This window comes from Hyperolius riggenbachi, chromosome 12, assembly GCF_040937935.1.
Source record: "Hyperolius riggenbachi isolate aHypRig1 chromosome 12, aHypRig1.pri, whole genome shotgun sequence".
NCBI lineage: Eukaryota > Metazoa > Chordata > Amphibia > Anura > Hyperoliidae > Hyperolius > Hyperolius riggenbachi.
Genome location: NC_090657.1, coordinates 174,132,885 through 174,146,245, shown reverse-complemented (window position 1 = coordinate 174,146,245; position 13,361 = coordinate 174,132,885). Strand labels below are relative to the sequence as shown.

At 44.5% G+C, this 13,361-nt stretch overlaps 1 protein-coding gene across 1 annotated transcript in view; it reads right to left on the bottom strand.

The window, feature by feature from the left end:
- MYT1 (myelin transcription factor 1) overlaps positions 1-1,112 on the bottom strand; it is a 485,419-nt gene extending 484,307 nt beyond the window's left edge. Inside the window, exon 1 of the mRNA XM_068261871.1 lies at positions 989-1,112. The gene's annotated coding sequence lies outside the window, so the exon portion shown is untranslated. The remainder of the gene's footprint in view (positions 1-988) is intronic.
- Between the last annotated feature and the right edge of the window lie 12,249 nt (positions 1,113-13,361).

Here is a 13,361-nt window from a genome sequence, read left to right as displayed (position 1 = left end):
CAGCTGTCCATGGTGCTAGAGCTATCTCTTTTCTCTATGGCTTGTATGAATGGGCTTGTGGCGGTCCATGGAACAAGAGCTATATCTTCTCTCTGTGGCTGGTATGAATGGGGCTGCAGCTGTCCATGGTGCTGTAATGGTATATTTTCTCTTTTACTTCTTTCCCTATGGAATATCCAGATAGCTCATGGAGACCCGAAAGTGGTGTTAATTGTGATGCTGTGTGCTAATTACTCTTATGCCAAATTTCGTGTACAACTATACGATTACACATACTTACCATTCCAAAATTGAATTGGCTTTGCATAATCCATTCGTAAATTTTGTAGTTTTTGCAAAATTACGAACAAGGCTTTCTTGGATTTTTCATGTACATTGCGAAAAAAAAGTTTGCAAACCAGAAAGAAGTGATAACAAGTTAAAAAAAACACTTAAATAAAACGACATTTAGTTGCGGTACATTTTACTCTATACCAAGTTCTGCACCTACATTTTATTCATTTTAAAGCGGAACTGTAACCAAGGATTGAACTTTATCCCAATCAGTGGCTGATACCCCCTTTCCCATGAGAAATCTTTTCCTTTTCCGGAATAGATCATCAGGGGAGTCTGTATGGCTGATATTGTGGTGAAACCCCTCCCACAGAGTGATGTCATGACCATGGTCCTGACAGTTTGCCGTCTGTGAACCTTGTTGCATTGTGGGAAATAAAGGCTGTCTCTAACTGCCATGCAGCCAGTATCTCCCTCTGTGCATAGAACTCTCAGTAATGAACATTCCGTACAGATCACCTGGCAGGACTAAAGATGTCAGCAGCAGTGATAAATTTCAGAATGTAAATGAGGGAGAGGAAAGATGTTACAATGGGCAAAGACTGACTACAGTAAATAATCTATAAATAAATCTTGTAACAAATAATCAATTTTATTCATTAAGTAATTTTCACTACAATTCCTGTTTAAAACAAAACCCGTGTCTCTTACTTACCTTGGTAGAAGAAGCCTCTGGGTCCTTTGCCTGAAATCCGAGGTTATTCTGGAGTACATCCTGAGCACCTCAGACCTCTATTACATCCATGGGTTTTTTCTCCAGTGGTGATAGCATCGGATGATATCATCTTGTTCCCTGCAGGAAAACAAACCTCAGTTATTTCACTAAGACCATACTAAAGGTCAGAGCCGGTGTTCGCTGCGTGTCTCCTCAGATGCTGGATCATGGCGTTGGCCTGTCGCTTAGTCCAGAGTCATTAGGCTTCTCTCAGACCAAGCAAACACTAACGACTTCATGACTTCACAGCGGAAAAACCAATATCCAATTAAGTGTCCACATTAACACCCTGGGGCGTTGGGGATGTAACAGAACCAGACAACTTGCAACTTAATGATGTGATCATTGGGCGTTGGAAATGGGGGGGCGGGTGCAAAGTCAGGTAAAGGAAGGTAATGCATATATATATATATATATTATATATATATATATATATATATATATATATATATATATACACACATATATGTATAGAAGAATGTAGGTTTGTTAAACTGTAAAAAAAATGGAAGGGGGAGGAGCAATGAACTAATAAGGGGGAAGGGCATTTCTGTGGCATATATTTGCAATGGCCGCGGCCACATTTCGACGCATGGTAAAGCCAAAAGACAGCTCACCCGGCTACAGACAAACTTCTGGCTGTTCCTCCTCCGATTTGTCACAACTCTGGGGAATACGTAATTCGAACACTGGCCAAACTAACTGTTTTCTATTCATATTTGAGCCCTGGCTAATGACCCAAATTAGTCACTAAACGCCACTATAGCCTCAATTCTCATTTTGGTCTATGGCAGAGTCAAAATGATCATCATCGCTCTGCGCTGAAATTAGCAGATTTTATTTCTCTGCCCCCCTTTCTCCCCATGTCTCCCCCTTCCCTTGCCTGTACTGTCTATCCACCCTATTTCTCCTCCGCCCCACATCCCTTATTCACCTTAAATTCATTTTCACTTCTACCCCGTCCCCAAGCCACCGGCAGCTGTCCATCCACCCCCTCCCACCACCATTCCTATCCTGTCACCCCCTCTCTAAATATTACTGCAAACACCTGCAGTTTATGGAATTTGAACGTCCCCACCGCTTAAACAGAGACTTTACCAAAAGTGTGTGTGTGTGTGTGTGTGTGTGTGTGTGTGTGTGTGTGTGTGTGTGTACTGCCATTATCTATAAACACACCCACTATTTTTTATTTTTTTTTACATTTACTGTATATGCACAGAGGGAGTTACTGCTTGCTTGGCAGTTGGAAACTGTTATTTCCCACAATGCAACAAGCATCACAGACAGGAAACTGTCAGGGCCATGGGTGTGACATCACAATGTGGGAGGGGTTTCACCACAATATCTGCTATACAGTCCCCTCTGATCTATTCAAGGAAAGGTAAAGATTTCTCATGTGAAAGGGGGCATCAGCTATTGATTGGGATGAAGCACAATCCTGGGTTACCGCAAAGAGACTCTGAAGCCTCTTAAAATTCCACTTTTTATTTAACAATCCCCTTCTACACTATCCCCCATGTAAAATGCCGCTATCCCGCAGCAGAACGCTGTTTTTAACCCCCCAAATCCCCGGGGCAATGTTGGGGGAGCGCTTTCTTGTAGAGGCAGAGCTTAGCGCTGTAGCTCTGCCTCTACTCACCTCAATTGCCCCCTCTCCCCACCCCTCTCGGTCTTCTTTCACTGAGAGGGGCGGGGGAGAGGCAGCAATCAGTGGTGATTGATGCTAATGGAGGCAGAGCTACAGCTCAAAGCTTTGCCTCCCTGGGCAGCAAAATCCACAAGCAGGAAAGTCGTGGATTTTTCCCCAGGTGTTTGTGGGGTTAAATACAGCATTCTGCCACGAGATAGCGGCGTTTTACCTGGGGTAATCGTGTAGAAGGGGATTGTTAAATAAAAAGTGGAATTTTAAGAGGCTTCAGAGTCTCTTTAAGCCAAAATTCAGGGCCAATCCAACCAGTCTTTTCTCCATCTAACCTCCTAGTACTGTCATGAAGCCCAGCTTGTCACTGGATAGGTGGATGTTATGAAGAAGTATACCAATACCGATATCCTAACACAAACATGGTAATATAAATCATCTCCCCTATAATATCTTCTCCTCCCCACTGAAAACTGATTACTGAAGCACAGAGGGGGAACTGGATGGTAATTGTTTTATACTCGTTTCAAAAAAATCCCAAAACCGTCTCTCGAAACAGCTTCACAACCATTAAATCTGTACAGAGAGGAGAAGATACATCCATCGGCATGATTCACAGCATCTTAATTAAGGGATAAATCACTTTCCTCATCTCTTGTCTTCCTGGGAAGATGAAAGCTACGCTCGTATCCACAAATGTTCATTTTGACAAATTTGACTTTATGAGAGTGATTATGTCAGAGGGCAGGATATTAGAATAAGTTTAGAACTCTAGTCAGGCATTTCAAACTTTAGCAGGAATAAAGAGTACCTGCGGCAAAACTGACAGAGCCTGTCATGACAGACTCAAAATGATAGAGGCTTGGGGGGTTAAATACTTAGTTATCCTGGCGTCATCCCTCCAGGCAGGTGATCGCTCAGCCTCCCCTCGTATTTGGGCATGGGCAAATTTTTTTCAAATTGGCAGTGACGGCCCATACCCAGCTCGGCAGCTGTGGCCTATCTTCAGAAACATGGCTGCTACTGCATTGACAAGGAGAGGGGGGGGGGTGGAACATCAGTGGTCACCCGAAGGTGTTGGAGCAGGTGAGTATTTAGCCCTTGAATATCAGGAGAAACTCTCACGGTGAGACACCATAACCAACTAAGCCCTCTACAGTAAGTGGACTCACCATCCATACTGTCCAGACTTTAGATATGCATCCCGTTTTTATAAGTGATGTGTTCCAGTGACAAATTAGTGTACATATTACCTTCTTGGTCACAGATCAGGCCCGGTCCGCCCATGATGCTAAGTGAAGCGACTTCCTCAGGCGGCAGAAGTCTGGGGGCAGCACCAGGCAGGAACAGGAAGTGAAGAGAGTGCCTGGCCAACCTATACTGGAGGCAACTGTACCTGGCCAACCTATACTGGGGGCAACTGTACCTAGCTACCAACACTGCGGGCACCTAAAATTGGCTACCTATTTGTACTGAGGCTGATTTTTGGGGGGCTCACCGCAGCTATAACGTGCGGTGCAAATTGTTGGGTGCTGTGCGATTATTCCAATTCGGGGAGGCACACATCCTCGCAAGTTTGCCTCAGGCAGCAAAGAATCTAGAACCGGCCCTGTCACCGATTAGACTAGAATCACAGACACTCCAAGCACTGTTAGGCAGAGGTGTATCTATGGAAAACAGAGCCTATGGCTTGCTAAGATTGAAATCCGCCCTGCGGTAGATAGAAAGAGGGGGGCCACCATCCCAAAAAATTAAGTTGTAGTCTCAGTTGAAATGGTTGTGTCCAAGTTGACGTGAAGCCTAACCTGTAAGAATGAAGTAGGGCAATAGGTCAGCCTGTATATATTTCCCAAATAAAAGTTTGGCAGCTTGCCCCTCCCAAATAATGTAACCAGACGGAAGAATGCCCCCCAGATAAAAACTGGAATCCAGATGAAAAACGTCAGGGATGCTATGGAGCAGAGCCCTTAGTGCGAGGCGCCCATGGCCCATGCCATACCTGCACCCCTGTAGATACGTCTCTGCTGTTAGGAGAGAGTATTGCTCTAAGTACTGCTGTAGTATCATTTATCTTTGTATTTTTTATTTTCCACTCATGATAGAGTTTTAAGAACTGTGAAGTTCTAAAGAGTCCCTCTCCAAGCAGGGATTATGTCATCATAGTTGCTACAAGCAAAATGAAGGAGAGCTTGGTTTAAAAGTAGTATTTCTGTATTGAAATGTTCTCTATACAAACGAAAACTAATAAATGAAAGTGTACAATCATATGTGTGTAGTGGGCTATGTGTGCAGAACTTCCTGCCTCTGCATCACATCTCCTGCACCAATCAGACTCCGCCTCCTGCTTTCAGCTTGCCGTTTGGTTGCACACATAACATAACATAAGGTTGCATTTTATGTTATGTGCAGGTTTTTGTGTGTGTACGTTCTTGCAGTTTTTTTTCGGCGCGTTTGAGTTTTTTAACCGCAGATGCGTTTTTCAAGCGTTTTAATGCGTTTGTGTTTCGCATAAACAAAACGCATATGCGTTTTGTATGCGTTTTTCATGCATTTTTCAATTGTGTTTTATGCAAATAACTAGGAAGACAACAGGAAGCGAAAATACATCACAAAACAATAAAAAAAAGAAAGAAAAGCATATATAAAAGCGCATAAAAACGCATACCACTGCGTTTCCATTGACTTTCATTATGTGCATTTTTGATGCGTTTTTGCATAACATGCAACAAAACCAGCGTTTTTAAAAACGCACGCATACAAAACGCATATGTGGTTTTTATATGCGTTTTTTCTCCTGCAGCCTATAGACTTCCATTAGCGGCAAAAAAACGCTGGCATTTCTGCTAAGTGTGCACCTAGCCTCAGTGAATACACGTTTGATAAGATGTTCTGTAAAATCGACACCTGAAGTGAGAGGGATATGGAAGCTGACATATTTATTGCTTTTAAAACAATACCAGTTGCCTGGCAGCACTGCCGGTCTCTTTGGCTGCAGTAGTGTCTGAATCACACACCTGAAACAAGCATGCAGCTACTCCAGTCAGAAACATCTGATCTCCATGCTTGCTCAGGGTCTATATAGGGATAACAGTATTAGAGGTGGCGTATCAGCAGGACAGCCAGGCAATCTGCATTGTTTAGAAGGAATTAAATACAGCAGCCTCTATATCCCTCTCGCTTCAGGTATCCTTTAAATTAAAGGACCACAATCTCAACAAAATTGTAAAATGTAAAATACAAGGAAGTGCATACAAATAAGAAGTACATTTCTCTCGGAGTAAAATGAGGTATAAATTACTTTTCTCCCATATTGCTGTCACTTACAGTAGGTAGTAGAAATCTGACAGAACCAACAGGTTTTGGACTAGCCCATCTCCTCATGGGAGGTTCTCAGAGCTTTCTTTATTTTCAAAAGCACTAAGGCTGCTTTCTCACCAAGACGTTGCGTTTAGGGGACGTTATAGGTCGCATAACGTGTCCCTAACGCAATGCCTGGTGGTGGTGGAGGAGGACACTACCAAGAGCCGTGTTACAAGCAGCTCTTGGTGCGCCTGTTCTGTCGGATAAGCTGCGGAGACCACGTGAGCGGAGCTCTCCGCATCACATGGTCCCGCCAGCCAATCAGCGGCTGCTCCAAAGAGTAAACACTGCAAGTGCAGTGAATGCTAAGTAAAAAAAAATCACCCATACTGAGCATGTGCAAACAGTCTGCACAGTATGCTGCACTTCAAAAGAACGTGCAGCGTTACTGTGTAACGCAACGTGGGCACTGCGAACAGCCCATTGATTTTTCATTGCTGTGCGGTGGGCTGCGTTACAGGCTGCACTAACATGCGCCTGTAACGTCTTACTATGAAAGCAGCCTTAACGGATGATAGTTGCTCAGTCCAACTGCCACAGTTGTATGCAAACAGGTATGCGGGCGGCCTGCATCTTTACATGTATTCCATATATTCTTTCCAGGGAGAGTTTTTGTTAAGAAAAAAAAAAAAAGTAAAGAAAATTCCACATGAAGAGATGGGCTAGTCCATAACCTGTCAGTTCTGTCAGATTTCTAATACCTACTCTGAGTGAAAACAACATACGAGAAAGGTAATTTATAGGTCGTTTTACTTATGCATTTATTATTTGAAGGTGTTTATTTATTATTTGTAGGTGTTTATACGTCTTTTTAATTTTACATTTTTTCGCGGTAGTGGTCCTTTAAGCTACGCGGCCATGTCACATACGGATTAAACTTAGCGGTCGCCTCCTTTCATATAACTCTGATTTTTTTCAGGGCAGTAAGAAGGCGGCTCCAGAGACATCGTCCATAGACATAAGGATTATCGCAAGGGTTTAATTACATTCGCAGCTCTCATTCATGCCGCGTTACGCCTGCGGCTCCCTGACACAGACTTCTGGAAATAGCCGAGATTTCTGAGCGGAATATTGGCCTGGGAGCGGCAGGCCTGCGCTAAGGCCCAAACCACTAAGGCTCGCGCTTACAGATGTTCTCGGCGAGCCCACCAAACTGTGAAGATCCGTTTAACCCCCGACAGCTGTCAGAGAGGATGAAACTGCGATCACGTCTCAGAGAGGGATCAGACGCTACTCTGGCCTTACTTTATTCTTCTGCATTTCAAGCCCTAGTCAGGGCAAAGTTTTATAAATTCACTTCACAAAACTTGGGTGGTGGAGTAAGCGCGAGAGAGAGAGACCTGGGCCCTTATGCAATTCACTCTTTCACCTGGGTTTTCTCCTAGGTGATATTTTCAAAACTTGTCATAAAATGACTTTTAAACTATCAGCAAGCAAACAAATACTCAAAATAATGTTAACAGTAGTTTTTCACACTACTGTTTGGTACTTTTCCCATTGTAAAATGCTAAAAAGTTATTTTAAATCGAAGATGAAAATTTATATCCTAGGAGAAAACTCAGGTGAAAAAGTGAATTGCATAAGGGCCGTGGAGAGAGAGGGAGACGAGGAGATAAAAAGCTAAAAACATGCGAGCTTCTTATCTCCTCACATCGCTCAGGATTTACCGGCAAATTCAATTGCCAGTTTCACCTGAGCGATGTCCTTGCATAAAGGAGCATAACTCAGGCGAATACTAGGTATTCGCTGAGCGATGCTCCTGTGTGGCCAGCGATGTGGAGCGAGGCATTTGTGCCGTGGAGCTGTCCTTCAGCACCACAACACTGCTGCCTCGCTCCTGGGAAGATGCGTGCGCATCGTCGCAAGAGCCAGTTCATCGTCGCACGGCTCTTACCCGTCGCCTCCTGCTGCTCGTCGCTACCGCGGGACCTTCAGAAGATACATACCTGCATCGTTCCCATCTCACCGCATGTCCCACGCCGCTGTTCCGCTCATCTCTGTGACTGTCAGTGTTCTTGGCGCCCGGCAAAGCATCTTTGAGTCTCCCCATTCCTCCACTAGGTGGCCCAATGAGAATCATCCTGATTCTAATTGGACCAATGAGAATCAGGATGATTCTCCTTGGGCCACCTAGTGGACGAATGGAGAGCCCCGGCGGGAGACTCAAAGATGCTTTGCCGGGCTCCAAGAACGCCGACAGTCACAGAGATGAGCGGAGGAGCGGCGTGGGACATGCGGCGAGACGGGAATGATGGAGGTATGTTTTTTTTGTTACATTTTAAATAGGTAAGGAGTCAAAACTGACTCCTTTACCTATTTAAATCACTGGCATCTGGGGTTTCCTTAGTAAAGGAGGCTCCCAGAGGCCAAAAGCAGCTCGCTGACAGCAGCGATAGGTCTTTTCGCCTGCTCAGAGCAGGTGAAAAGTTAACACCTATGTTTGGCAGGAAGCATCGCTTCCCGGAGGGTGCAAAATGCAATTGCATAGGGGGGAAGGAACTTGCTGGGCGATTATATCGCCCAAGCGAGTTCTTTTCCGCCCTGGGGGGTGTTAAATGCAATTGCATTAGGCGACCTTGCTGACGCCTAACTTAAAGGGACTCCGAGCTCAGAAAAAAAAGGAAAGTTGTACTCACCAGGGGCTTTTTCCAGCCCAGTGCTGGTCGGGAGGTCCCACGCCGGCGTCCTGGCTCCTCTTCTTCACCCCGCTCCGGAATGGCTGGCAGGCCGCAGCCCGGGCGACACTCTCCCGAGTGTCGGGCTGCTTCTTCCGCATATGACGCGGATTACGTCACACGCCGGCCGCCTCGCGTCATCACGGCGGCCGGTGTGAAAGTACTGCGCATGCGTGAACAAAGCGCGCATGCGCAGTACTTTCACGCCGGCCGCCGTGATGAGGCGAGGCGGCCGGCGTGTGACGTAATCCGCGTCATATGCGGAAGGAGCAGCCCGACACTCGGGAGAGTGTCGCCCGGGCTGCGGCCTGTCAGCCATTCCGGAGCGGGGTGAAGAAGAGGAGCCAGGACGCCGGCGTGGGACCTCCCGACCAGCACTGGGCTGGAAAAAGCCCCTGGTGAGTACAACTTTCCTTTTTTTTCTGAGCTCGGAGTCCCTTTAAGAACTCGCCAGCACTTAGCGCTGGCGAGTTTGGTAATTGCATATGGCCCCAGGAGAGAGAGGGAGACCAGAAGGGAGAGGGAGAGAGAGAGAGAGAGAGAGAGAGAGAGAGAGAGAGAGAGAGAGAGAGAGAGAGAGAGAGGAGAGGGAGACCAGGAGGAAGAGGGAGAAGAACACTTGGGGTCATAGGCAATCCCCTTTTTCACCTGAGTTTTCTCCTAGGTGACATTTTTACAACTTGCAACAAGCAAATAAATACTCAAAATAATTTTGACAGCACTTTCCACCTACTTTTTGGTACTTTTTCCATTATAAAGGGCTGAAAAGTTACTTTAAATCAAAGATGAAAAATTATCTCCTAAGAGGAAACTTAGGTGAAAAAGTGAATTGCATATTTCCACACCACCAGCATGCAAAAAAAAATACACAAAATAATTTTGACAGTACTTTTTCACCTACATTTTGGTACTTTTTCCATTGAAAAGTGCTGAAAATGTATTCTAAATCAAATATGGAACATTTTCTCCTAGGAGAAAACCGGTGAAAAAGTGAATTGCATATGGGCCCAGGAGAGAGAGGGAGACCAGGAGGAAGAGAGACACTTGGGGGGAGAGAGACACCAGGGCCCATATGCAATTAACTTTTTCACCTGAGTTTTCTCCTAGGAGATAATTTTTCAACTTCCTTTTAAAATAACTTTTCAGCATTTTGTAATCTAAAAGTACCAAAAAGTAAAGGAAAAGTACTATCAAAATTATTTTGAGTATTTTCTTGTTGATTGATTTTATGACTAGGTGTGAAAATGTCAACTTGGAGATAACTCAGGAGAAAAAGTGAATTGCATATGGGCCCAGGAGAGAGAGAGACCAGGGGTCATATGCAATTTACTTTTACTCCTAAATTTACTCTTAGGAGATAATTAATCTTCTTGATAGGACCTACGGATGTGGATTTTGATGAAGCATAGAGTTGACCACTTCTTTCAGGACACATGGCTTTTCTTTCTTGGTCTTCATTGTGCAGCATGGCTTTGTAGTGGGGCCTGCTGCTCTGTAGGTGGGCCCGATAGGACAACACTCTCTTCTGTATCTCAAGCAGTAATGGCAATCTACCCAGCTCAGCTCAGCGGGCATTGTTTGAGGTACTCCGATGGACATGGAGGAGGGGTTTTCAAAATTTCATGTAGAATATTTCTGTGGGGCTAGATTCCAATTTTGATTTATCTGTGTGGGTGATGGGACCCCATACTTCACCATAGAGTAGGATTGGGGTGATAACACTTTCACCCAAACCGGTTTTGGTGGTTAAAGGGGATATGGTTGTTTGTTCATGGCATAATATGTTTGGCATGCCTTGGCTCTTAGAGCCTCTATGGTTGGCTTAAAGGGTACTTGTAGAGGGGTGTAAACTGGCCTGAGAAGAGGGAAGGCTCTGAGTTCCAAAGAGCCTTCCTAGTCCTCTTTGGGTCCCCTTGTTCCACCCCTGGGTCACCTGGTGCAGCAATCTGACTGCAATGTCAATGTCGAATCAGGTCTCCTTGTAAAGCTTCAGAAATGTTCGGGTCTCCCATTACTTCTGAAGACGAGTGAAGTACTGCACATGAGTGAGCACAGACTGGTGCGTGTGAAGTCCAGAGCCACTCGTCTTTGGAAGTACTCAGAGACTTGACTCCTGAAGCAAGCCCAAGGAGGGCAGAAGATGCAGCGGGCAGGACAGCGGGGGAATGAGGAGACCAAGAGAGTATCAGAGGGCTCTATAGGATCCAGAGCCTTCCCTCAACATAGGTGAGTATCAATCCTGAAGTTAATTTCCTCACTTCAGGTTGAATTTAAGACTTACAGATTGGTTGATTTCCAGACCAAGGTAGGTATATTTGTCGGTTTTTCCAATTTCACAGTGATTCAGTGTAAAGGATGGGCTGCTTGGAATGTTTGTTTATCTGGGTTGCAGCAGATATTTCCCTGTAGCCAATGGGAACCGATGAATCCCCCTTTGTCTGGATCCATGTCTCCAGGAGCATCTGTATGTCCACCTTTCTTTTAGTCCTTCATTTTTTTTAATTTATTTAAGTATTTACATAGCACCGACATATTACGCAGCACTGCACAGAGTACATTGTCTTGTCACTATTTGTCCCTCAGAGGGGCTCACAATCTAGTCCCTCCCATAGTCCTATGTCTATGTATATATCGTGTAGTGCATGTATCATAGTCTAGGGCTACTTTTTTTTTTTTTTTTTTTTAGGGGAAGCCAATTAACTTATCTGCATGTTTTTTTGGGGGAAGTGGGAGGAAACCGGAGTGCCAGGAGGATACCCACGCAGACACAGGGAGAACATACAAACTCCTTGCAGATGTTGACCTGGCTGGGATTTGAACCGGGGACCCAGCGCTGCAAGGCGAGAGAGCTAACCACTACGCCACCGTGCTGCCCAATCATAGCCACCGTGCTTCATCAAAGTCTGGATGTTTTTGTAGGTTCCAAAAGAGAGTCACCTCAGCTTTTGCAGAAAGTGAGAAGCAGTTCTTTGATTTCTGTCATGTCAGTGCTCTGCGGTGTCCTGACTGTGGTTTGTCTTGTGGTGGTTGGTTTCCTGTTGCTATCTCTGTTGACTCACATTTGGGTGCCATTTATGTGATGCAGTATATTGTATTTGTATTGCTTCAGTAGGCTAGTATTCGAGAAGTCTGGGGTTTGGGACACAGAGGCCTGTTATTCCCACATTCCCACTCTTCCCCCTCTATCTCCCCTTCTTTCTCTTCTATATCCCACCTAACCCCCCCCCCACTTTTCTTCCCCTCTTTCTACTCTCTCTCTCATCTGCCCCTCCCCCTCTTTCTCCTCACTTGCTCCCCCCCTTCTCCCTTGTTTTCTTTCCTCCTCCTTCTACTCTATCTCACCTGCTTACTCCCTCCCCCCTCCTCAGACCCTTTTAATCAGCTTCCAGTGGAATATGAGCAGAATATGCCGGGTTTTTCACAGTTTCATATTAATGTATGTGACAATCATTTGCATTTAAATGCATCAGAAAAGCCATTTTCCCCGGGTGTCACAGAGCACATCAATTTGAACCATCTATGATTCCTCTGTTGCGGGCACAGTAATATGCAGATTTTACCTTAGTGCACAGTGGTGGCAGATATTAATGTCATCAGGAATCTGTGGAATTTTCATACCACCTGCTCTTATAATTGGCTTGTGTCCTCTCTACAAGAACTACTGATCGAACTGAAGGACAATTTCGACTGAGGCTGCTACATGAAGTATGGGATCTGCTGCAGCTCTTTAGATGCAAATGTGGGAAAGATTTGAATGCATTTAAAGGGCAACTGAAATAAAAGAGATAAGGAGGCTGCCATAGTTACTTCCTTTTAACCACTTTGTCCTCCTTGACGTATAAAAACGTCAAGGAGGACAGGCGCGCTCCCGCGGCCGATCGCGCGCGTGCACGCGCACTCCCGGCCGCAGAGTCGGTAGCCACGGAATCAATGTATCGGGCTGGGGAGCCCGATCATTGATTCCTCTCCCCCGCTGAAAAAGCGACAGCTTCTCTCGGAAGCTTCGCTCTTTCTGAAGCTGTGTCCCTCTAAGCGTACATTGTACGCTTAGAGTGACGTCATGTAAAAAAAATCGAGATTGCCATCTTGTGGCCAAAAAGTAAAACTACAAGCAAATACCCAAAAACATTACACTACACCAATATTTCCCCAAATAAAACACTTTTATATCCCACCCTCCCAAAAATGCCCACATAAAATGTTTAATAAAAAAAACAAAAAAAACATTACTATAAAAAAAAAAAAAAAACATAAATATTTACCTAAGGGTCTAAACTTTTTAAATATCTATGTAAAGATGAAATATTTCTCTCTATTTTTTTTTTATAAGCTTGTAAATAGTGATGTATGCAAAACGGAAAAAATGCTCTTTTATTTCCAAATAAAATATTGTCGCGATACATTGTGATAGGGACATAATTTAAATGGTGAAATAACCGTGACAAATGGGCAATAACAATACGTGGGTTTTAATTATGGAGGCATGTATTATTTTAAAACTATAATGGCCGAAAACTGACAAATAATGAATTTTTTCATTTTTTTTCTTATTCTTCCTGTTAAAATGCATTTACAGTAAATTGGCTCTTAGCAAAATGTACCCCCCAAAGAAAGCCTAATTGGTGGCGGAAAAAACAAG